Source organism: Cyprinus carpio, chromosome B25, assembly GCF_018340385.1.
Source record: "Cyprinus carpio isolate SPL01 chromosome B25, ASM1834038v1, whole genome shotgun sequence".
NCBI lineage: Eukaryota > Metazoa > Chordata > Actinopteri > Cypriniformes > Cyprinidae > Cyprinus > Cyprinus carpio.
Window position 1 is genome coordinate 1,942,258 of NC_056621.1, and position 26,482 is coordinate 1,968,739.

Consider the following 26,482-nt stretch of genomic DNA (forward strand, 5'->3'; position numbering starts at 1 on the left):
AGACTGGGAAAGTCGCAAAAATTCTTCTAATTGAATATAACAACCGAAATGTGATTCTGAGATTAAAAATTTATATATGAACCTGATTGGTTATATCATGATGACCCTACAGTGCTGTTTGGCTTAAAACAAGAGCTCTGCGTACTGGAACAACAATTGTCTTTTGTTGGTGGCAATTTTTGCACCAGTGTTGTTATATGTGCTAAGTAAAAGATATTAAAAAATAGTTGCTTTAAAATTTGAAATAAAGCTAACAGTCACAAAAAATATAAGTTAATTTTAATGAAAAAGGTAAACTTAAACAAATTGTAACAAATTAAAATGTTAAAGGCCCTAAAAAATTAAACAAACGTTTACGTTCAAAACCACTACAATTACAAAACCCCTAATAAACATAACCTAAAAGTAAATATTTAATAATTCAGTTTTAGAGGTTGCCAGTCCAACATCTACTAAAACTAGTATTAAATGATAAATAAAACTAAATGAACAGTACATTACAATTCCTTTTTACAAAATATCATTTTTAATTTTTTTTAGCATTTGTTATTTATGTGTTTACAATTGAATTTATTTATTGTCACTCATTGTCATTCTTTTCAAAATTAGTGTTAGTTTCATTACATCAAAATTTTCGAGATGTGGTCTGATATTTACTAATGATATATTATATTTGTATATTTTTCAAAAAAAAAACTACTGAAAAATATGAAAAAAGAGCACACAGAGCCGAACAAATTACTAAAAAAAACTAAGCAACAATTAAAAATGCACGAGCACTAACTGCAAATATAAAAAGACATAAACTGAACATATGAACAAAATTATAATAATGAATAAATAATGCTAAAATAAACACTGATAACACACCGACAAGACTGACGTAATCGTCCGGCATGCGGGCTGTTGCCCTTCCACAAATCAGCTGAATTGACACAAGAAAATGAGAGATGAGAATACACAGAGAGATCGTGAGGAGATAGATTAGCACGGCTGAGTGTGTAAATGTGAATATTAATGAGAGAAATGAAAGTAGATCTCATGACAGACGGTGCGAGTCAGATATAACAGTCCACACCAGCGCTCCCCGCGCTCGTGGTTCATAATGAGTTTGCTCTAAAGCACTCTCTATGAAGTTGACTCATTAATGTCTAGAAGCTTTACAAGAGCTTTCACGCTAATATGATAATGATGAGATCGGCGGTGCCAGACTCAGGTTTGCTCAAGACTTTTAAACTGCTGGCAGACACTGCCGGCCTGCACTGTGTGTTGTGTTGTGTGTGTGGGGTGTGTGTGTTGGTGGTGTGTGTGTGTGTGTGTGTGTGTGTGTGTGTGTGGTGGTGTGTTGTGTGTTGTGTGTGTTGTATGTGTGTGTGTGTTCAGATGTTAAATATGAGTGTGTGATGGCTGGAGATCACAGATGTTGCTCGAACGCAGAATCACACGCGGTCAACAGCTGCGTTTCCATTTCATCAACCTTCACAAACAGACAAGCATCACCTCATTCTCTGTCACTTCCTAGTTTTTTGTTACATATCTAATCTGAGATCACTTGAGCATATACTTATTTATTTATCCAAAATTCGTGCCAAAAAACGATTTGTATTTGTGTAAAATAATTATATATAGTTGCGATATCAAATGAGCTACCATCGTGGATTAATCATATTCAAAATAAAAAGTTTTGTTTACATAATAGATGTTCGGGGGCTGTGGGTATTTATTATGTATATAACATGACACACATACAGTGATAGATTTAAAAAAATGTTACATTTATATATTAAATATATTAAATATATTAATCTATATGATAAATTATATGAACTAAGAATATATACAGTTAAATACATATATTTCAAAATATATACTATAAAATACACAGTACACACACACATATTACATAAACAAAAACGGGTGTTTTGTTGTATCAGAGTATATACAGTACAGACCGTAAAAGTTTGGGAAACCTTACCTATTTTAATGTTTTTTGAAAGAGTTTCTTCTGCCTCATCAAGCCCTGAAGCCTGCATTTATTTGATCAAAAAGTACAGAAAAAACAGTAATATGTTGACAGATGATTATTACAACTTAAAAATAATAGTTTTCCTATTTGATATACTTAAAGAAAAAATATTTATATTCTGTGATGCAAAAGCTGAATTTTCAGCAAATCATTACTTACGCCAGCGCTTCAGTACGTCACACATAACATCCAGTCTATCACATGATCATTTAGAACTCATTCTAATCTCTCTTGATTTATTAATTAATGTTGGAAACAGTTCTGCTGTCCTCAATCATATTTGAGTGAATAAATGGTTAAAAAGAACTGCATTTTATCAAAAAAAACAACAAAAATTCTAATAATGTCATTTTCGCATAATATTATTTTCTTTACTATCACTTTTTATCACTTTAACACAGGATCTTTGGCCTGAATAAAAGTATTGATTTTTATTTAAAAAAAGAAAGGAAAAAAATTACTGACCCCAAATTACTGACCAGTAGTGTATATTGTTACTTACAAAATATTTATATTTTAAAAATACAGCTTTTCTTCTTTTTTTTTTTTTTTTACTTTTTATTCATCAAAGTATCCTAAAAAAGTATCACATGTTCTGAAAAAATATATTATGCAGAACAGAACTGTTTCCAACTTTGATAATGAATCATCATATTGTAATGATTTCTAAAGGATCATGTGATAATGATCCTAAAAATTCAGCTTTGCATCACAGAAATAAATGATAATTTAAAGTATAATAAATTTAAAAACAATTATTTTAAATTGTAATAATATATCCACAATATTACATTTTTTTCTGTATTTTTGATCAAATAAATGCAGGCTTGATGAGCAAAGAAACTTCTTTCAAAAACATTATAAAAATAGTAATGTTTCCAAACTTTTGGTCTGTACTGTATATATAAAATTTTTCTGTTCCAAAAATACACATGATGCCACACCTGCTCAAATCACATCACAGAAAAGAATAAAAAACCCACCGAAATCCTCCCAAAAATGATCAGAGAGAAAATATTTTTACAATATGTTTTCTGTTTGAATCGTTCGATCTCAGGCAGTGAGTCATGGATTGCAATCGGTTCTTAAATAAGCTGTAAAGTATGAAGCAAAAAAAACACTTTGGGAGTCGATCTCGCAAGTGCTTTCTTGACTGCTCTCTGCTGTGTTTCATTTTCTTTCAGGGATGAGAAGAACCAGGTTCTGGACAACCAACATCTGGCTTCAGCTGGTGAGACACACGGACATGAGATCATCATCTTAAAAACTCTAAAAACGCTCAGCAATTTTTTGATTTATTCACACAGTGAAAACTGTAGCTGGTCATGTTATATATCAGATTATACTCTAACTCTCACAAGATCACACTCAGTAGTGTAGAGCCAGCCTAAGTCAAATATACCTTCTTTAAAGAACTTGGACTTTTTCTTTCCTGTTTTGCAGATCCTTTTATTTGATTGAATTTTAGGCAAATACTTATAATATTTTGAGAGACCTGGGATTTTTGACTTTCATGAGCTGTGGGCCTCTAGTCATCAAATATTAATAACGGGCAATAAACGACTTTGAAATGTTTTACTTTTACATGGAATGAATCTAGAATATATGAAGTTTCACTGTTTTGAAATAAGTTACCGAAAAAAATAACGTGTTTTCACATATTCTAATTTTATGGAGATGCACCTGTATGTATGTGTATTTATCTCTATTCTATAAATATATATATTTAGAAGATAGATAGATAGTAATAGATAGATATATAGATAAGATGATAGATAGATAGATAGATAATAAGATAGATATAGATAGAATATATATAGATTTGCACTCATGTAGTTATTAAATTAGTTAATTTTGATGGCTGCGTAGGGTTCAATTCAACATATTTATTAGCATTTTAAAATGACGTTCTAAACATAAATAAAATCTTATAGAAATATAGCAACTGAATAAAGCACTTATTTTTGCTGGATGCCGATTATTCAATTTACATTAAAATGAAATGTTAGAGGGCTGTGGGGTCGCGGGCTTTTGTTTTTTAAATTCTTTACCAAGTACTTTTTTTGAAGAAAATGTAAAGGAAGGTAAGGATCCTTGGTGGGATCTTAGCACGAACACAAAAATGGCACTAGAGTTTTATTGATTATGTTATTGACACATCTTACCGCCCTCTGCTGCCCTTTAATAAACTCGTTCTACAATCATCAATCGGGGGGGGGGGGCGTGGGTGGGTGGCCCTTTCCCTATTGGATTAGTGGATATGTGGATGTCTGACACGGGACCCCGCTCCTCTCTCCCACTATAAAGGTGATTGTCCAGGCTGTAGATATCACGTCTAATCAAATAATCACTCTGCCATAGTTGTGCTAGCGCTGAGAGCTGAGTGGCTTTTGTCCTGAAAGGCATGATGGAAAGAAAGGCAGTGGTATTTTGAGTAGATGTGAGAAACCCAAGTTGCTTGGCTAATTCTCTAGACCGCAGGGGCGTTTAAGTCCGTTTCCTCCTCGGGAACCGTCACCTCATAACGCGTGGGGGGTTAGCGTTAGTCCTGCCTATCATGCCAGAACGTGAATCAGCCTGCGGGGCGCAGGGGTACCACGCAATCGTGCAGAGCTGGAGAAACAAACAACATAACACCCCATTTGTCCTGCTTTCTGAGGAAGTTATGAGTGGGAGTTTGCCATCAAAAACACCCATAAGGACAAAAAGCACTAGTGAGAGTTTTGGATATGATTAATAACAATTATGACGATAATGAACAAAGTAACCCAGTTGAATTGTTGGCATTTTTGCCATCTCCACATCAAGAAAAAGGGGCTGGAATCTGGTTGTTATCTTAACTAAAATTCAGAAAAAACCTTCCAGCACGTGAAATAATACAAAAAAACAACATGTCAAGGGTGAAAATAACTAATAAAAAAAACTAAAAAAACATTAACTAATAACAAAAGAAGGCAGTCGATTTCTTTCTCATTTCATTGTTCAATTTAGTTTAATACTAAGTAACGACACCTAATAAAATTAAATTAAAAATTAAAAACCTCAAAAAAAAATGTTCAGACAATTTACAGAGACAAATAACGGTTCTAAGCTTTAATTAAAATTAAAATGAAGAACAGAGAAATATAAAAATGGATTCAACTTATTGACAAGAAAATCTATCTATCTATCTATCTAATCTTCTATCTATCTAATCTAACTATTATCTATCTAGCTATCCTCTATCTATAAAATATAACACAGTGTGTGCAAGTGTTTTTTTTTTGTGTGTGTTGTGTATATCTATATCTATATAAATAAGTTTGCATATCCACAAAGTATGTTGTAGAATATAGATAAAACGGGGGAACAAATTGATAAAATAGATTAATAATAAACGGGGCATTATTTGGGGGAACACAGCAGGGCACATGACGATAAAGAGTATTTTAGGTAGATAGGCCGAGGGTGAAATTTAAGAAGGCGTCTGATTGTGAGGAATCGCTCAGGGTATGAAATAACCGAAACCTCCGAACGCGTTAAATGGAAAGCGACCGAGAGAGATTACAGAGAGTTTGCAGGAGGTGAGCGGGCTTTCTAATCTTCATGAAGACGAGCGTCCGGTTATTTCCTGCAAAGCACCGAAACAGCCTAATTTAACGTGCTCGCACAAATGTTTGGAGAAAAACAGCTGAACACAAGCAACGACAGATGCCCTCTGGGAATGTCATCATCCCGACACGCATCTCGACCACAAGCGAAGATGACCGTATAGTCTAAAATAAAGTTAAAGAGCTGCAATGGTCAACTATGAATAACAGTTGTAAAGGGTTTTTTAAGTTAGCAACTGTAAAATTGTCTCACTCACATGGCATTACGAGTTTCTGGGCCAGCTGAATGACAGTTTTTAAAAAGGTAAGGCAACTTTTTTTGTCTCAACACTCTAAACTGTTTTTTTGATAGAATATTTCATGATAGAAACACTCAAACAATTCTGGGGTGGAAATAGTCACAAGTTCGATAAATATGCCCAACAATTCTTCGAAAATAAATTTAGCATTCTTGAATATCTCAATTCCCGTTTCTGAGGATAGACGCAATATTTCTGATAGTCAGGCGAAATTCTTAGAAATAAAGACACAATTCTGGAGAAAGTAGGCACAGTTCTGAGCAATAAAACAACAATTCTGATAAAAAGGGGTCGCATTCCTGAGAAAAAGGGTCGCAATTTCTGGAAATAAAACGATGCATTGGAAAATAGTCACAATTCTGACAAAGACCAGTGTCGGAAAAATAGGCAATTCTGCAGAAATAAGTTACATTCTGGGAAATAAGAGGCAATGCTGAGAAAAAAGAGGGCATTCAGAATAAAAGGCCAATTATCTGAAAAATATAGCAATTCATGTGAAATAGGCGCAATTCTGAAAATATCGCAATTCTGAGAAATTCAAGTTACAATTCTGATTCGAGAAATCGTCACAGTTCTGATAAAAAAGATGCATTCTGAGAAATCAAGTTACAATTCTGAGAAATAGTCCAAGTCTGAGAAATAAGATCCATTCCTGAGACAAAGATGCAATCTGAGAAATAGTCGCAATTCTGGAGAAATAACGATGCTATTCTGAGAAATAAATGTAACAATTCGGAGAAATAAATGGGCAAGTTCTGTGAGAGAGTCGCAATTCTGAGAAATAAATAGCAATTCTGAAATAGTCACAATTCTGAGAAATAAATCCATTCTAGAAATAAGATGCTTCTGAAACATAAAGAGCAATTCTGAGAATAGTCGAAATTCCGGAGAAATAAAGGTGGCGATTCGTGATCAAAATAAAGGAGCAAGTTCTGAGACTTACAAACGCAATTCTGAAATAGTCCAATTCTGAAAATAAAACCAATTCGGAGAAATATCAAGGTTCTGAAAATAAAGATCAATCTGAGAAAAGTCGTAATGGATCTGGAGAAAAAGTCGCAATTCTGAGTAATAAAGTTGCAATCGAGAAATAGTCACAATTTCTGACAAAGACGCAGGGTGTTCTGGAATAGTTGCAATTCGAGAAATATCACATTCTGAGCAATAAAAGCAGGCGAGAAATAAAGTGACAATCTGGAAATTATTCCAAGTCTGAGAATACAAGATGCAGTTCTGAGAAATAAAGTTACAATTCTTGAAGAATAGTCAACAGGCTAGAAATAGCACAGTGTGCGGTGCGTAATTGATGCAATTCGAGAAATAGAGTCCGCAATTCTAGAAAGAGTTGCAATTCGGAGAAAGGTCACAAGTTTCTGAGAAATAGTTTGCAATGCTGAGAAAGGTCCACAGTTCTGAGAAATCAGGTGCAATCTGAGAAATAAGATGCAATTCTGAGAAATAGTCGCAATTCTAGAAATAGTTTTCAATTCTGCGAATAGTCACAGTTCTGAGAAATAAAGTGGCAATTCTTAGAACTACAGATGCCATTCGAGAAAGAGTTTGCATTGAGAATAAAGTTGCAAATTCGGAGAACACAGTTCTATTCGGAGAAATGGTCACAATTCTGGGCAATAAGGGCATTCTGAGAAAGGGTCGCGCGTCGGTGCAATTCCTGAGAAATAACACATCTGAGAAATAGTTGATTCGAGAAATAGGCGAATTCGAGAATAAGTTACAGATTCTGAGAAATAAAGTTGCAATTCTGAGAATAAAACGCAATTTCTGGAAATATTTATAGATAGAGATAGATAGATAGATAGATAGATAGATAGATAGATATAGATAGATATATATAGATTTGCACTCAGTATATATTATATTATTATTTTGAGTTGCTAGGGTTCAACATATTTAATTTACATTTTAAAATGAAGTTCTAAACATAAATAAAAATCTTTATAGAAATATACAAACTGAATAAAGCACTTATTTGCTGGATTATTCATTTACTTACAATGAATGTAGAAAACCTTTTGTTTTTTTTAATTCTTTACAAGTACTTTCTTTTTGAAGGAAAATGTTAAAGGGAGATGGAAGATCCTTGGTGGATCTTAGCAACAACACAAAAATGGCACTGAGTTTGATTGATTATAGGTGTGACACATCTTACCCCGCTCTGCGCATTTATAAACCTCATTCTACATCGTCATCTGTTCCTATTGGATTAGGTGGATCATGTGATGTCTGACGTTCCTATTGGATTAGGTGGATATAAATGTGGATTTGTCCAGGCTGTAATATCGCGTCTAATCAAATAATCCACGTCTGCCATGTGTCTGCAGCTGAAGAGCTGGAGTGGCTTTTGTCTCTGAAAGCATGATGGGAAAGAAAGGCAGTTATTTTGAGTAGATGTGGAGGAAACCCAATGGCTCTGGTTTTCTATGAGACAGCCGGGGCGTGTACTCCGGTTCCTCGGCGTACCTCACTTCCGGCTTTAGCGTTATGTTTCCTGATCATTCAGCCGTGATCCATCCTCCTTCCTCCCAGCCAGCTCTGCTCTCGCTGGAGCACCACACCGCAACTTTGCTTGCTTGCTGCGGACATTCGAGTGGCGTTTGCCACCCCCACCCTCCCATCGGCACCCACCGCCCTCGTGATCGTTTTCTGAGATTCAACACCCTTATGCCGCTGTCATGCCCCCCCCAGGCAACCCCGTGCTTGTTTGCATTTGTCCTTTCCCACACCCGACCAGGGTTGATCTGGGTTGTTTATGCTTCACTTAAAATCTATACCCACACATGTTCCCGCCACTGAACAATCCCACCAAAACATTACGTGCCCTCTCAACCTGCTCCCCCACCCCTCACACCTTACCCCTCCTCCACCCACGCCGGCGCCTGCTCCCTTTTCTTTAGTTCCGTCCTAACGGCCCTGACCCTCAAATCACAGTTCACTTAAAAATTCACCCCTACCAAATGGCCTAGCCCGCTTTTACTGACCAAAAACTGTCTACAGCTTTCATTCGACTACCCTTTTTTTTTTTTTTTTTTTTTTTTTTTTTTTTTTTTTTTTTCTTTTATTTTTTTTTTCTTTATCTTTCTATCTTTTTTTCTCTTTTCTCTCCTATCCTCCACTCTCTCTCCAGTCTCCCCCAGTGTGCATGTGTATTGTGTGTGTGTGTGTTATCTATATCTCTCATATACCTAATATTTGTAATATCCCAAAATTTGGCGCTAGATATAGATATAAAAAGGACCCCGGGCCAAAATGAATAAAAAAAGATTATTAATAAAACTGTGCCCTTTTTTGGGAACACTAGAAGAGCCAATGCCGCGATCAAGCCTGTATTTTAGGCCGAGGTTGAATGTATCAAAGCGTTTGATTGTGAGGAATCGCTCAGGGTATGAAATAACCTCCGACGCGTGAATGGAAACGACAGAGAGAGATTACAGAGAGTTTGCAGAGTGAGCGGCTTTCTAATCTTCATGAAGAGCGAGGGCGTCCTGTTATTCTCCTGCAGAAAGCGCCGATAACAGCCTAATTAAACATGTGCACGCGCAAATGTTTGAGCCTAATTAAACATGTGAAGAAACCGACAGATCGCCCCCCCCTGAATGGCCCCGCCATCTACCAGCTCCTATCGCTGAAGTTCATCCGCAAAAAAAAAAAAAACACCTCGACGATGACCTGTATAGTCTTAACCAAAGTTAAGGAGCTGCAAGTCAACTATGAAGAACAGTTCTAAAAGGGTTTTTAAGTTAGAGTAATGTATGTTGTATAGTTTTATTGTGTTTTTGAGTTTTTCTGACTGTGAATTGTATATTTTTTTTGTCATTAAGAAGTTTCTGCCACTGAATGAATCTAAACTTTTTGATTAGTCATTTCATGTATAGAAACCTCCCACTTCTGGAGAAATGTCGTCAACTTTCTGATGAATAGAAATAGTCAAAAAAATTCTGAGAAATAGTCAATTTTGTGATTATTTGATTTTGTAGTTATTTTGAGTAGTAGATTAATTCTGAGAAATAAAAACGCAATTCTGAAATAGTCGCAATTCTGAGAAATAAAGACACAATTCTGAGAAATAGTCACGACACAATTCTGAGAAAAGTCCGCAATTCTAGAGAAAAAGTCGCAATTCTGACTAAATAAACGATGCAATTCTGAGAAATAGTCACAATTCTGACAAGGACGCAGTTTTCTGAGGAATATATGTGCAATTCTGAGAAATCCAAAAGTTACAATTCTGAGAAATAAAGATGCAATTCCGCGCCCTCCCCTGAGAAATAAAGATGCAATTCTGAGAAATAAAGTTACAATTCTGAGAAATAGTCACAATTCTGATAAATAAAGTTGCAATTCTGAGAAATAGTCGCAATTCTGAGAAATAAAGTTACAATTCTGAGAAATAGTCACAATTCTGAGAAATAAAGATGCAATTCTGAGAAATAAAGTTGCAATTCTGAGAAAAAGTCGCAATTCTGAGAAATAACGATGCAATTCTGAGAATAAAGATGCAATTCTGAGAAATAGTCGAAATTCCGAGAAATAAAGTTGCGATTCTGAGAAATAAATTATGCAATTCTGAGAAATAAATTATGCAATTCTGTGAAATAGTCGCAATTCTGAGAAATAATTTATGCCATTCTGAGATAAATAGTCACAATTCTGAGAAATAAAGATGCAATTCTGAGAAATAAAGATGCAATTCTGAGAAATAAAGTTACAATTCTGAGAAATAGTCACAATTCTGATAAATAAAGTTGCAATTCTGAGAAATAAATTATGCAATTATGTGGTATAAAATTGTGATTAATAAAGACGTAGTTATTGTGATAGTATAAATTCTGCAGTTATAGAGATAGTATTCTGTTATGTGGTATAAGTTTTGAGTTATGAGGAAAAGTTTTTATTCTGAGAAAAAGTCGCAATTCTGAGAAATAACGATGCAATTCTGAGAAATAGTCACAATTCTGACAAAGACGCAGTTCTGAGAAATAGTTGCAATTCTGAGAAATAAAGTTACAATTCTGAGAAATAAAGATGCAATTCTGAGAAATAAAGATGCAATTCTGAGAAATAGACAAAATTCTGAGAAATAAAGATGCAATTCTGAGAAATAAAGTTACAATTCTGAGAAATAGTCACAATTCTGAGAAATAGTCACAATTCTGAGAAATAAAGATGCAATTCTGAGAAATAGTCGCAATTCTGAGAAATAGTCGCAATTCTGAGAAATAGTCACAGTTCTGAGAAATAGTTGCCACTTCTGGAGAAATAGACCTCAGTCACAGTTCTGAGAAATAAAGGTGCAATTTGAGCACAAAACAAGATGCAATTCTGAGAAATAGTCGCAATTCTGAGAAATAGTTGCAATTCTGCGAAATAGTCACAGTTCTGAGAAATAAAGGTGCAATTCTGAGAAATAAAGATGCAATTCTGAGAAATAGTTGCAATTCTGAGAAATAAAGTTGCAATTCTGAGAACTACAGTTGCAATTCTGAGAAATGGTCACAATTCTGAGAAATAAAGATGCAATTCTGAGAAATAAAGATGCAATTCTGAGAAATAGACACAATTCTGAGAAATAGTTGCAATTCTGAGAAATAGTCGAAATTCTGAGAAATAAAGTTACAATTCTGAGAAATAAAGTTGCAATTCTGAGAAATAAAGACGCAATTCTGAGAAATAGTTGCAATGCTGAGAAATAAAGATGCAATTCTGAGAAATAGTCGAAATTCTGAGAAATAAAGATGCATTTAATATAAACTAGCAATTGTGAGAAAAAAAAAAGATTTAAAAGCGTGATTCTGAGAAATAAAGTTACAATTCTGAGAAATACAGTTGCAATTCTGAGAAATAAAGATGCAATTCTGAGAAATAAAGATGCAATTCTGAGAAATAAAGTTACAATTCTGAGAAATAAAGTTGCAATTCTGAGAAATAAAGATGCAATTCTGAGAAATAAATATGAGATTCTGATTATTAGAGTAAATATTATTAGAATTTATGGTTAATATCTTAACTTAAAACTTTATCCTAATTTAAACTGTGAGTTATAAAGTCAATTCTGAGATGAACTAGCAATTTTAAGAAAATTCTTTTTTTTAAGTATCTCAAAATTATGAGAAGTCATAATTGGAAAATATAAACTTAGAGTTGAGAGTAAAAAAAAGGGTCAAAATTGTGAGAAAGAAGTCACAAATACAATATATATATATATATATATATATATATATATATATATATATATAGATATATATATGTAATTTTTTTTCTTTTTTTTTTTTTGTTTATATCTGAACTTTTTTTTTTTATATTTCTGTTTTTGATTGTGGTTGACTCTGTCTGTTGTATTGTAGTGTATACTATTTTGTCCAACAAACCAACCACTACTATCGGTGGACTTCAACTTGAAAAATGGTGTGTATTGACATCTTTCCCTGGTTGAAACAAGATACCTTCTGATGTTCATTCATGTTTATTTCAATTATAACTAGTAAAGAGGAAGAGACGATTGGTTCACATGCTGCTTGAACTGAGTGATCTACAGTGATCTGTCACGAAACATTTAAGAGCCACAAAAGAGTATCTATTGTGATAAGAACGTGAGAACGTGAGGTGTGGTGTGAGAGCGACATGGCTTGTCAGACGTAGCAACAGTAATGGGGGGGGGGGGTTTGCAAAGGGTCATTTGCAAGTTTCTGTCACATAATTGTGAGAAAATCACGACTGCGAGAAAAAAAACTCCGAAGTGTGAGATAAGAAGTCACAATTTCCTTGTTTTATTTGTTATTCAGTGGTGAAAACAGGCTTCCATGTACATTTCTGTGTTTAATGGAACCAAATCAACCAGAGCCGAACATTAAGATTGTTCTGGTAACATTTACTCAGCATTCAATTATCATTTTTTATGTTTTCGTTTCCTCTTGTCTTTTTTTTTCTTTCCCCCGTAATGATCTCTGATAGCGAACTTTAATTTTGCTAATGTATGATTTAAGAAGGCCGAACGGAGCCGCTGTAGATACACATCTACTGTAATCCAATATGGGACGAGCTACGATTAACAATATATGTAATGGCACGAGTCCAGCACGTCGATATCTGCTCAAACCAGCAGACAGAGCACAGAGACGTCTGGTTTGGTATTATAATCATAATGATATTGATATTTGTTTGTATGTTTATTAATAATTTTATTCTTTTGTTCATGAGTTTAAACTGATCACAAGAGACAGTAAAGACATTTACAGTGTAATGTTGCAAAAGATGATTTTTATTTTATATATTTCAAATAAATGCTGTTCTGTTTAACTAAATAAAAATAAAAATAAAATAATAAAAAAATGACATGGTTTTAATACATCCAAACACTCTCTGAAAAAAAAAGGTACAAAAGCTGTCACTGGGGTGGTACCTTTTTTAAAATTTATACTTTTGTTTTTTATTTTATTTAAATGGTATGGTATTTGTTATTTATTTATAGATTTTAGTATTTTTTTATTTTTTTTAGATTTGAATGACACTAATAAGCAAAAAATAAAAAAAAATCATTTGTGTTCATGTTTTGGTTTAACATGTAATTTAAGTGTAGTAATTTATAGTCTCTCAAAAAAGCCCAAAATGTTATTATTTTTTAATCACATATTTATTTATATTTCACTATCTTCTAAACATTCAGAACAAACAATCCGTGGTAAAAATCTAGATTAACTTGCTGCAACCCTTGGCATTTTAACCATTACTAAAACACTGAAAGAAGTGTATGACGGCAAATTAAAACCCAAAAAGTGAACCGTAAAAAGAGAAATAGAAAAAAAATGAGCTAACCTTTTATTTTTGAAGCAATAGTTCACCCAAAATGTCATTGTTTTGTGAGCTTCATTCAGACTTGAGCTGGTGAATGTAACTGAGCCTCATGTTTCTGTGCCGCAGTATTGGAGCGACTACTATCTGCAGTGGAATACGAGCGATTATCCCGGCGTGAACACGGTTCGCTTCCCAGACTCCCTCATCTGGAGGCCCGACATCCTGCTGTATAACAGGTACAGAAACCAAAGCCAAGGCATCAAAGCATCATTAATGCTTTAGTGTTTCTGCTTTAGCTCAGATCATTTATTATGTATTATTTGCAAAAATAGTTTTGCACACTCTTTGACTCTTGATGTGAAACATCCGTCAACTCTAACAGATTCAAATGAATTTTTACAATGTTTAATGTTGTTTAATAGTATTGTAGGTATTTTCTGTACATTTCACTCCTGCTCTCACAGATGATGTTGCATCAACAAATATGTGTAACTCTTGATTGGATTTCTGTCAATACCATCCCATTCAGGAGGAACAGCTGATTAGACTCAACCCGGATGCATTGATTACAGTGATTTAAAGGAATAGTTCACCCAAAAATGAACATTTGCTGAAAATGCACTCACCCTGAGGCCACCAAAGATGTGGATGAGTTTGTTTCTTCATCAGATTTGGAGAAATGTAGCATTGCATCACTTGCTCACTAATGGAAGTGTATGGGTGCCGTCAGAATGAGAGTCCAAACAGCTGATAAAAGCATCACAATAATCCACACCACTCCAGTCCATCAGTTCTGACGGCACCCATTCACTGCAGAGGATCCATTGGTGAACAAGTGATGGAAAGCTACATTTCTCCAAATCTGATGATGAAGTAAACTCTTTGATGGCCTGAGGTTGAGGATATTTTCAGAAAACTTTCGATTGTGGGTGAACTGTTCCTTTAAGAGAAGTCAGTGATGAGTGAGAGTGTTTTCTCTCTCTCTCTCTCAACCTCAGTAAAAATTACAGAGCAAATTAGCTGTTCGTTTTTTTCACAGTGGCTCTTTTATTCTCAACATTTCTCATTTATTTTGACCTTCACGTTTTTGCACTGCCTGCTGGACCTTCAGTATGAATTTACAGCTTTTATTCTTATTTATTTATTTATTTATTTTGACTTCCTGATATGGGCTAGCGTCACATATGACATAAAATAAATCTTGCATGTGTACTCAAAAACAGTAATTAATACATAAATTGTATGTATTTGAATTGCATATAAATTTTTTTCTATTTTTTATTTTTTAAGTTAAATTAATAAAATTTTTAGTTGTTGCATTTTTTTCTTCTATTTATTGTATCAGTTAAGTTCAGATTTCTGTAATAATACTAATAAACCAAATGTATTAAATTTTTAAAAACTAGGTTTATTTATTTGTTATTATTAAATGCCATTTGTTTCACTGTCATACATTTTAACTAAATGAATATTGCTTGTTCCACAGCTAGTCATAATTTAAGCATTTTCATACCAATGTTTATTAATATTTTGAATGGTTTTTTTTTTTCTGTTTAAAATGAGCTACAATTTTAGTAATTTTGTTGTGTGTTTGTCTTTTTTTATTAATTTTTGAAATAAGTATATATTATTGTCTTTCTTTTTTAAAGTTTTATTGTTAATTATTTAGTACTTGAAGTTTAACTACATAAGAAGTGTTGCCTTGGCAAGTAGCTGAAATAAAATAAAATAGTTAAATTTTCTTTTTATTTTATTTCAGTTAATTTTTATTATTATTATTATTATTATTTCAATTTACAACTTTTGCTTTATATTTTTAGTTTTAGTAAATATTTTTAGTTAGTATTTTGTTCAGCTGTCAAGGAAACGTTTCTCATTTTCATTGAACTACTTAAATAATTAAACCTGAAATAAAAGTTAATAAAAAATAGACATATTTAAAATAATAACAATAAAAGTGGCAAAAATACAAAATTATTACAAAATTATTACTAAATTACTAAATAAAAAATTTAAAAATAAATAAAATCGGATGATATAGAAAATAAAAATGAATTCAAAATATTAATACAAATCATAATTTCAGTGATACTGAAGTAACACTGGGGCAGGAATCTGATTATAATCTTAATGTATGACTGACATATATGAATATTAGTTTGTTTCTGTCAAAACTTTTCTATATATAACGTTTCTATATATTATAACCGTTTATACAATACATAAAGGTTTTTGAGTGCTGGGTTTACGTGCAAACAGAGTTCATGATCAGACATGATTGATTATAACAGCCCTTTCTGTTTGCGATGCAATTACCCAGCATGCACCGCTTTCGTGACTGCAGTCTCTTCTTGCAGAAGTTCTCATCATCTCTCTGTGTCAGAAAGTGTCGAGGACGTCGAGAGAGCGAGGGTTTTGCCTCTGAGAGTTGTCTGGGCTGTGATCTGAACGCTCTGAACGTCTCGCCGTCGCTCACTGTGTCATCTCCGGCAGTTTTGTGGCGTCTTAAATAACCCTGATTTACACGGCTGACTCCAGACTCGAGCCACTCGTGCTTTATAGACCTGTTTGTCCCACTAAAGTTGCAGGGTGGTGCACTTCTAAACTGCGACACGGCCGTCAGAAGTTTGGAAATGTCACGTGTGTTTGATGATTTTCCACATGTTAGAATCATACTGATACAGTGAAAGTCTGGGAATTATGCTGTGATCGAAACACAAATGAAAACTCTTTGTCTGTGGCTCTTTTGTTTCTAACAGTGCTGATGAGAGGTTTGACGCCACATTTCACACAAACGTGCTGGTCAACTCATCTGGATACTGTCAGTACTTGCCACCAGGTAAAATACACATAAAAAGTTTTATAATGTATATTATGTATTTATAATGTATTTATGTTAATGTATAGTTTTTATTAATATTAAGAATTTGTTATATTTTTATATATTTTCTGTTTTCATTTTAATTAAGTTAACTTTTATTTTATTAGCTAATATTTAATCGTTTTTGGTTTACAAGCTGGGTTTTTGCTTAGGTTTTTTTTTAGTTTTTTTTTTTTTTTTTGATTTATTCAGTTTAATGAGTTGTCTAGAAACATATAGCAACTCAAAAAATATTTCTAAAATAATATAATCTATGATATTACAGTGTGCAAGTTTTGTCACATCACTGTATTTACTGAATAGACCCACATGGGATAATTTTGTACACTTATCAAAAATGTTAAGTTCTCATAAAAGTGAATAATAATGTGTAATTTTAAATATAATACTATTTTAAGTAATACATTTAAATATATTAAAAAGCAAAATAAAACTTGAAAAAAATGTTAAAACCACTTTGGTCAAAGCAAGATGGTGATGTTATTTCTCTTTAATAAATAAGTAAACAAATTTTGGTTTTGTTAACTAATAATGATGAATAATGAATGTGCATCAGGTGATTTTACTTTTTTATATTCATTTAATGAAGGAGCTGAAAGCAAATCATTATATATTCTATTGTAGTTTTACAGTATGATTGTAATTTGTACATGCAATTTTGCTTTTTGTATTTTTATTTTAAATTCTGTCTAGCTGTAATGTATTTTTATTTTAAATTCTGTCTAGCTGTAATGTATTTTTATTTTAAATTCTGTCTAGCTGTAATGTATTTTTATTTCAGTTTTTGTTTCATTAATTTATTTTGCATCATCTTAGTTGAGGCTCAAAGTAAATCCTGAGTCAGTGCGGCTCAGGGTGACCTGGACTCACCTGTCACCTGGAAAACACACAAGCACACACACTCTGTCACCTCTTATTCTGCTGTTTCAATTACTGTCCGTCCGCCCGCTGACAGGATCAATACAAACACTCACACACGACGGGCTGAGAGTTCAGAAAGAGAGGCATGATGGGATTTATGTAAATCAGCAGGAGACAGTGAGTGATCTGTTTTTCCCATGAGGCCGTGTGGAGCCGTCCAGAGGCTTTATTATGGGATGGGGACGGAAACTGAGTGGAACGACTTCAGACTCTGAACAAATTGGATTCACAGAAGTTTGTCTTCAGAGGGACTTTCCTCTAGTTCAGTTGATGGGGAATTATTTAGGGATGCACGATATTATCAGAACGTTATCCAGTGTGGTCATTCTTGACAGTTGTAAATTAAATAATTTAATATATACAGATTTATTCATTAATATGTCATTTTTTTTTTTTTAAATGGGTTGTGAAAACAAGGTCCTGTAAAATTTTTTTTAGAATTTTTACAGCTCTTTTAAATTTAGACCAACTATTAATGAAAAGTCCACGTATAAAATCTTAAGGTTTCAACTACATCCGTCTGAGGAAAAAAAAAAATGGCAGAGATTTATTTTATTACATTTGTTTTCAGGGCTTTCAATGTACTTCAATGTACTTTAAAAGAACTTTATAATGATTATTTATTACTTCTGCTCACTAACCAAAATTAAAAATAATTTGTTTATATTTTATGTACAGGAGAGACTTGGTGTTGTTTCAAAATAAAGGGAAATATTTATCGGTATCGGCCAAAATGATTTGAAAAATATCGGCATATCGGATATCAACAAAAATCTAATATCATGCATCTCTAGAATTATATTCAGCTCTGTTTTGGAATAGAATATAATCAAAGTATTCATAGGAAACTAAACTAAACTACACTCTTAATATCTTTTGTCATTTAACTGGTTTCAGAATGTTTAAGTGGTTAAGAAAATTGTGTTATGTTTGATTCTTGATGCATTTGTTTTTGATTCTGTCTGATTCTGTTGTGATTGATTTGTTTGTTTTTGATTCTGTTCTGATCGATTCTATTTGATTCTGTTGTGTTTAATGTATTTCTTTTTAATTATAATGTGTTTGATTTGTTGGCTTTTGATTCTGCTCTTTGATTATTATTGATGCTGTTGTGTTTGTTTTTAATTTTTGATGTGGTTGATTCTGTTTAATTCTGTACTATTTTCTTTGTTTTTGATTCTGTCCCGTTTGATTCTATTTGATTCTGTTTTGTTTGATTTGTTTATGATTCTGTTGTGTGGTTGATTCTGTTGGATTCTATTCTGTTTGTGTTTTGTTTTTGTTTTGTTTTTTTTTATTTTTTTTTGTTTTGTTTTTTGTGTTTTCTTTTAATTATGATGTGTTTGATTTGTTGGCTTTTGATTCTGCTGTTTGATTATTATTGATTTTGTTGTGTTTGTTTTTAATTTTTGATGTGGTTGATTCTATTTGATTCTATTTTTGATTCTGTTGTTTTTGATTCTTTTTTATTCTGTTTTGCTTGATTTGTTTGTTTTTGATTCGGTTGTGTGGTTGATTCTTTTTGATTCTGCTCTGTTTGATGCATTTGTTTTTTATTCTATTTGATTCTGTTGTATTTGATTTGTTTGTTTGTTTTTGATTCTGTTTTGTTTGAATCTGTTTGATTCTGTTGTGTTTTTTGTTGATTTTTTTTTTTCGATCAATTTTTGATTTGTTTTTAATTCTAATGTGCTTTGTTTGTTTGTTTTTTATTCTGTTCTGTTTTCTTTGTTTGTTTGTGAGCCGTTGTGGATAAGAAAATGGGCAAAGACACCATTTTGTACAGCATCAGAGACTAAACTACTACAGCATTTCCCACAATGTTCTTTGGTATCTTTAAGAGCACCTGCTACATCGATGTGCGCTGGTTCCCGTTTGATGTTCAGCGCTGTGATCTGAAGTTCGGCTCGTGGACGTATGGCGGATGGTCTCTGGACCTGCAGATGATGGAGGCCGATATTACCGGATACATCGCTAACGGGGAATGGGACCTGGTTGGTAAGTTATACACACGGTACAGTGATTTATGATACTGTGGTACTGAATGATTAATATAATCATATACCATGTTATTTATGTGGTAATCTAACATATTAAAATACCAGGCTAGTACCATGATATGTCCCCTAAAACACATGGTACTGTAGTGCCAGTGTACCATTTCCAAAACAGTGTTATTTTAGTATCATTAATGTACTACTAGAGTATTTATTAATGTTTTGATTTAGTTTTAATTTTCCTTTTTTTTTAATTCAAGATTTTATATTTTATTTTTTTCTGGTGTATTTTTGTCATTTATTTTAGCTTTTTATTTTATTTGATTAATTCAGTTTTTTTTATCTAATTATGTAATATATATTATATATACATTATATAATATATTAATATACAAAATTGAAATTGAACTTATATATATATAGCTATATATATATATCCAAATTGAATTGTAAATTAATATATATATATATATAAATATTCTTCAGTATTTTTCAATTTTATGTTTTCCATTTTTAAAGTTTTAATAATTTAACAATCTCTTTTTTAATTAATTCTTAGTTTTTTATTAATGAATGAAAACTAATTATTAATTATTAATATATGAATAAGTTAATAATTCCATAGTATCATAGTGAGACGTGTGATTTGAAGCAGATTTTGAGAAACTTTGTTTTTTTATTAATTTTTTGTTATGGAGTGGAGCTGCCATGCATCATTTCATACACACACACACTGATTTTAAACACTCTCGGTCCCTCATAACTGCATGTGAAATCATCCATTTGTAAATAATCAGCATTTCACAAGATGCCCTGATACAGATCTGCATTTCTGTCTTCCAGTACATCACTTGTGCAGATTATCACTGCCAGAAGCTGTAGAGAGCCTGTATCATTTCAGGGTCACTTAAAATAAAAGAAAAATAATTAGCTGACCTCATAAAGCAAACGTGTGAAGATTGGACTTGGTGACATATTACAGTTTGGCTTGGCTCATGAATATTAATTAGGTGACACAACACCTGACTGTGTTTGACTCTTTGATTTGGTTATCTTTGATTCTGTTTTACTCTGTTCTTTTTGATTTGATTTAGTTTGATTCTGTTGTCTGTGATTCTGTTTGATTCTACTTAATTCTATTGTGTTTCTGTTTTATTCTGTTTTATTGTTGTTTTTTGTTTTAATAAGTTGTTTTTTGTAAAATTTTGTTTTAATCAGTTGATTTGATTCTATTGTTGGATTTGTTTTTTTTAATGCATGTGTTTTTTGATTTTTAATTTTTTTTTTTTTTTGTTTGTTTGTTTATTCTTGTTTATATTGTGTTTTTTTTTCTGTTTATTTTTTTTTGTTTTTTATTGTGTTTGTTTTTTCTTTATTCTTTTCAAAACTTTATTCTGCCCCGTTTTATTTGATTCTGTTTGATGCTTTGTTGTGTGTGACTGTGTGATGTGTGTGTGTGTGTGTGTGTGTGTGGGTGTGTGTGTGTGTGTGTGTTGTGTGTGTGTGTGTCGTGTGTGCGTTCTGTTTTATTCAGTTCTGTTTGATTCGATTTGATTCGTGTTTTTTTGTTTGTGTGTGTATGTGTATCCTGACGTCACCTTCACTGTGGTCATGAGGAGAAGGACGCTGTACTATGGCCTCAACCTGCTGATCCCATGTGTCCTGATCTCCACTCTCGCGCTGCTGGTGTTTCTGCTGCCCGCTGACTCTGGAGAGAAGATATCGCTGGGTGAGACGCACACAAAACTTTTGAATGCACTTTTACAAATAAAGGTTATTTAGTGGCATCTCTGGTTCCATGAAGAACCTTTAGCATCCATGGAAGGCATACAAGGTTACAGTGGTCTTCAAACTTAAAAAAAATGGCTCTTCTATGGCATCGCTGAGAAAAAAAACTTTTTTATGTTTTTAATATTTGTTATTTGTTATTTATTATAGTGAGTATTGATGGTACATGGATGTAGAATTTTGATTTTTGTTTAAGATTCTTAGATGCTCCTCCTGTGCTAATGGGAAAAAGTAGTCTGTTGTCTCTGATAAATGGGTTTGAATGCAGCAAACAAGAGCAGCTGATTTTGCAATACAAGACTGTCTGATGCTCAGTGTGTGTCCTTAATTTCATGGTGTCTTAGTTCTGAGTTTGTGTGTGTCTGTGTGTGTGTGTGTGTGTGTGTGTGTGTGTGTGTGTGTGTGTGTGTGTCTGTGTCTGTGTCTGTGTGTGTGTGTGTGTGGGGTGTGTGGTGTGTGGGTGTGGTGTGTGTGGTGGGTGTGGGGCGGAGTGTGTGTGTGTGTGTGGGCAGCTTCCCTCGACTTTCTGTTTCACATTATAGCATTTAAAAATCATTGGTTCTTTAATGATTTTGAAGTCTTCACTCTGTAATGCACACTACTGTAAATAGCATGTGAAACCATTTGCATGATGCATGAAGTAATTTTGTTTCTAATCTAATTTTGTGTTAACTTTTGGCAATCCATTCAAATGATGCTATAAGTATATATTTAAAAAGTCCATTTGGCATAAAATTCCAGCACATTGCATTGTGGGATACTGAGTTTTCAACCAATTTAAGTCAAAAACATAATGACAAACAGCAATATTTAACGAAATGTTCCACTAAATAAGATGCAAGGGAACCATTGAATTGTATGTCCGGTCAGTGAATTGTCTATTTACATGAACGATGCAAAAAAAAATGAAAACTGTGATAATGCTATTAAAGCGCTGATCCAGAAGTGTTTTGAGGTGGAGAAGCATGTACATGTTTGGATGCAGTCCAGTAGTTTGAGAGATTGGCACGCTTTAAGAGACGCTCTGGAATCAATAAACACCAAGACAGAAACACACAGACTCCAGATATTTCATCCAGTCTGAAATCACAGCTCAAACATTCAACATGACAAACAGCCGGAACATGCAGCCTTCTTAATGAGTGTGATGGGATCGCTGTATTGATCTGTGGGCTTCATTAAGACCCAGTGTGTTTCCAGACTCTCTGCATCACGGATAATATTTGATATGACTAATGTTACAGAAGTGAGTTATTCGAGTGAGACGCTTCGTCTCTGATTTATCATTCCCCGAATAGGAATAGGTTTGATTTTGGCATTGTTAGGGACATTACAGCAGAAAATAGTGATTGTTTGATCAACATTATTGCTAGGGACAATTTAGTAGTGGCTGGATATTGGTAGTATGTCATAGTGTCTCTACTAAATTCTACGCCCTTGAAAATCATAACAAGCAAAAACTATAGTTATCTCCTTAAATATGAAGAGATCAAGCAACAGATTAATGAGTTAATCCTAATTTCACAAAAAGCTTATGTATGTAATTATAATATAAGTCAGACATTGAAGTGAGTTTATGTTTCTATCACTCTTTTGAGGAAGATTCATTTACTTCTCTGATTTTATTTTTTAATGTTCATCCAATCTCATTTTGTAATAACTATTCTCCTGCTTGCTAAATTTCACAAACACAAACAAAATCTGGCTCTAAACCTCTCTTTTCTTTATTCAGAGTTGATCTGGAAAAGTATATGGAAACTATCCAAAGCTCTGTTAATCCTAAAGCAGTGAAAAGTATAGTTTAACCACGGTTTGCCCCCTTAGATTCCAGATATTCAAATAGTTGTATCTCAGCCAAATATTGTCCTCCTAACAAACCATACATCAATGCAAAAGCCCTCCTAACAACTCCTAACAATTATTTATTCAGCTTTCAGATGATGTATAAATCTCATTTTTGATTTTGTGGTCCAGGGTCACATACAATTGATTTTGCAGTCCCATACAGTGGCATCAAACGCAGCTCATCCAATCAGATGGTAATGTATTTTTAAGCTGTTTTTGTTGTTGTTTCCTGACAGGAATCACCGTGTTGCTGTCGCTCACCGTCTTCATGCTGCTGGTGGCCGAGATCATGCCCGCCACCTCTGATTCAGTGCCTCTGATTGGTAAGTGCAGCTGTCAATCACAGCGTGGGGGCGGGACTGATGTGAGGGCTTAAACAGATGGGAATGAGTGACACAGATGAGAGAAATGACGGCGGCTGCTTTAGAGACCCTGAAAACCGAGATGCAGCAAACTGCATTCATCACATTCATGGTTATGAATCATCCAGAAATGGGGCGCTTAGAAACGAGCGCGATCGCTCACTCTGAAACGGCTTCCCAAACGGACCATTACAGAGGAAAACCCATCGAATAATGTCAGAGGAAAGAGCTCTTTCATATTGAGAGCTTCTATTTAATAACTTAGATTAAATAATGGTTGACATTCACAAAAGGAGATATTTAGCTGGATGTTCAGCCTGTTAACTGATTGATAAAATATAGAACATAAAATTAACAATACATAAAAAAACATTGATTTTAAATACATTAAATGTTAGTTACTGTTATTTACTGACAGCTTTATGTATGCCTTATTTATACAGATTTTTCTGTATTTTTGCTATATTTATTTTTTGTTTAAAATTCCAGTTTTACTTATTTGTTTGTATTTATTTAAAATTAACATTACATAAAAAGTGCCTAATTTTAAATACATTAAATGTTGGTTACTCTCATTTAGTGACAGCTTGATTTATTCTACATCTGCAACAGGGTCACTAATTTCTCTGTATTTTCTCTTTATTGTATTTATTTTACTTTATTGTCCAATTTAAATACATTTTATATAATTTTAATTACATTTACATTTATATTTTATGCTTATTGCTATATAAAATAAAGACATCAAACAAATGAAGGATTTAAACTATTCATAGCAGTCCTGAGTATGAATTTTCCTCTATAAATCACTTTGGATAGAAGCATCTGCTAAATGCATAAACGTAAATGTAATGTAAATGTTAGCAACAAAAATTTAAAATAAAGTAAATAGTAAATAAAATTAAACAGGAATTTGTATATTTATATTTGTATATTTAATAATTTTATATAATTTTAATGACATTTTATTTCATTTAATTTTGTGTTTCTTTAATGTCTATTGTTATAAAATAATGAAATCAAACTAATTAAACAGGAATTTAAACTATATTCAGTATTGAATTTGGATATTTGATTGATGAATTTTCACTTTTGACAAAAGTGTCTGAAATATGTTAATATAAATGTAAATGATACCAGCAAAAATTGCAAACTAAATAAATAGTAAATGTGTTTTTTATATAATTTAGTATTTTTAAATGTAATTTTATTTTATTTAATTTCGTTTTTTTATTTTTTTTATTTATTTTTTTGCTATAAAATAATGAAATCAAACAAATAAAATGGGTTTTTAAAGTGTATTCAGAGCAGTCTCAGGTTTCATATTTAATATGAATTCTCCTCACTGGCAAGTCACTTTTGATAAGCTAAATGCATAAATGCCGGTCAACAGCGACGTCATTTGTGCGCGGCGTTTAACAACGAAAACAAAGAAGAACAATGTTAACAACAGGAGGATGGAGGACGCTGTGATCGGAGCTGTGTTTTTGTTGTGTCTCCCGGGTTTCACAATAATGGACATGGAATGTTGATGTATACGTAAAGCGATTGAAAGAACGGAAAGGAGGATTAAGAATCTCCAACAACAACTGGCAGTGCTGAATTTGTTACAAGTGTCTGCACTTCAGAGTCCGTCCATCTTTCGCTGTTCTCCATATTTGCAAAATAATTTGATACAATGTTTACAGTGTTTAGACTGCGTTTTAAATCATGGCTGCTGAGGGCATTTTCAAACGCGTCTGGCCAATCAATGTCTACTTACGTCACGGGTAGTACCAGTTGCGCTGGTTAGACCCTGCACTGGAGTAGGAGCTAATTTGGTTCTCAAAAAAGGCAGTCCGGTTCTAAAATCGTACCTAGTTCCGGCGGTGCAAAAACTCAAAAAAGTGGGTAGTTCCACAATTAGTTCTGGTACTATAAAAAGGTTCCTGCGGAGAAAAAAGGCCCTAACGGTAACAACACTTTTTGGTAATGAAAGTACAAATGTGCAACAGGACTAACAGCACTTTTTGGTAAAGAAAGTGTTACACTTTATATTAGATTTATCATGTAATTACTCTGATGTTACACAGCAGTGGCAAGTAAGTTAGGCTTTACATATAAATTGTGGTTGGTGTCCAGAATGTTACACATTATATTAAATGGACAATTCCTGAGGAGTTACCATGTAAGAACACTGTTATTACAGTGGTGCACCAACTTCACCAACTTGAGATCCAACTCCTCCCAAGTTATATATCCCTAAACCTACCCATCTCCACCCCCTGGTTCCCACTTCCGCCGCTAAAACTACCCATCTCCACCCACTGGTTCCCATTTCTGACCCTAAACCTACCCATCTCCACCCTCTGGTTCCCATCTCCACCCCCTGGATCCCATCTCCACCCCTACACCTAACCATCTCCACCCCCTGGATCCCAATTCCGGCCCTAAACCTACCCATCTCAACCCCCTGGATCCCATCTCCACCCCTAAACCCACCCATCTCCACCCCTTGGATCCCATCTCCACCCCTAAACCCTAACTTGTCTCACCCCCCCTGGATCCCATCTCCACCCCTAAACCTACCTTTCTCTACCCCATGGATCCCAATTCCGGCCCTAAACCTACCCATCTCCACCCCCTGGTTCCCATCTCCACCCCCGGAACCCATCTCCAATCCTAAACCTACCTTTCTCCACCCCCTGGATCCCAATTCCGGCCCTAACCCTACCCATCTCCACCCCCTGGAACCCATCTCCACCCCTTGGATCCCATCTCCACCCCTAAACCTAACTTTCTCCACCCCCTGGATCCCATCTCCACCCCTAAACCTACCTTTCTCCACCCCCTGGATCCCAATTCCGGCCCTAAACCCACCAATCTCCACCCCCTGGATCCCATCTCCACCCCTACACCTACTCATCTCCACCCCCTGGATCCCATTTCCACCCCTTAACCTACCCATCTCCACCCCTGGAACCC

General features: G+C 33.8%; 1 protein-coding gene and 1 pseudogene across 1 annotated transcript in view; one reads left to right on the forward strand and one right to left on the reverse strand.

The window, feature by feature from the left end:
• myo9ab (myosin IXAb) overlaps positions 1 to 26,482 on the reverse strand; it is a 709,890-nt gene that overhangs the window by 260,312 nt on the left and 423,096 nt on the right.
• Positions 1 to 26,482, forward strand: part of LOC109051038 — a 49,894-nt pseudogene that overhangs the window by 17,987 nt on the left and 5,425 nt on the right.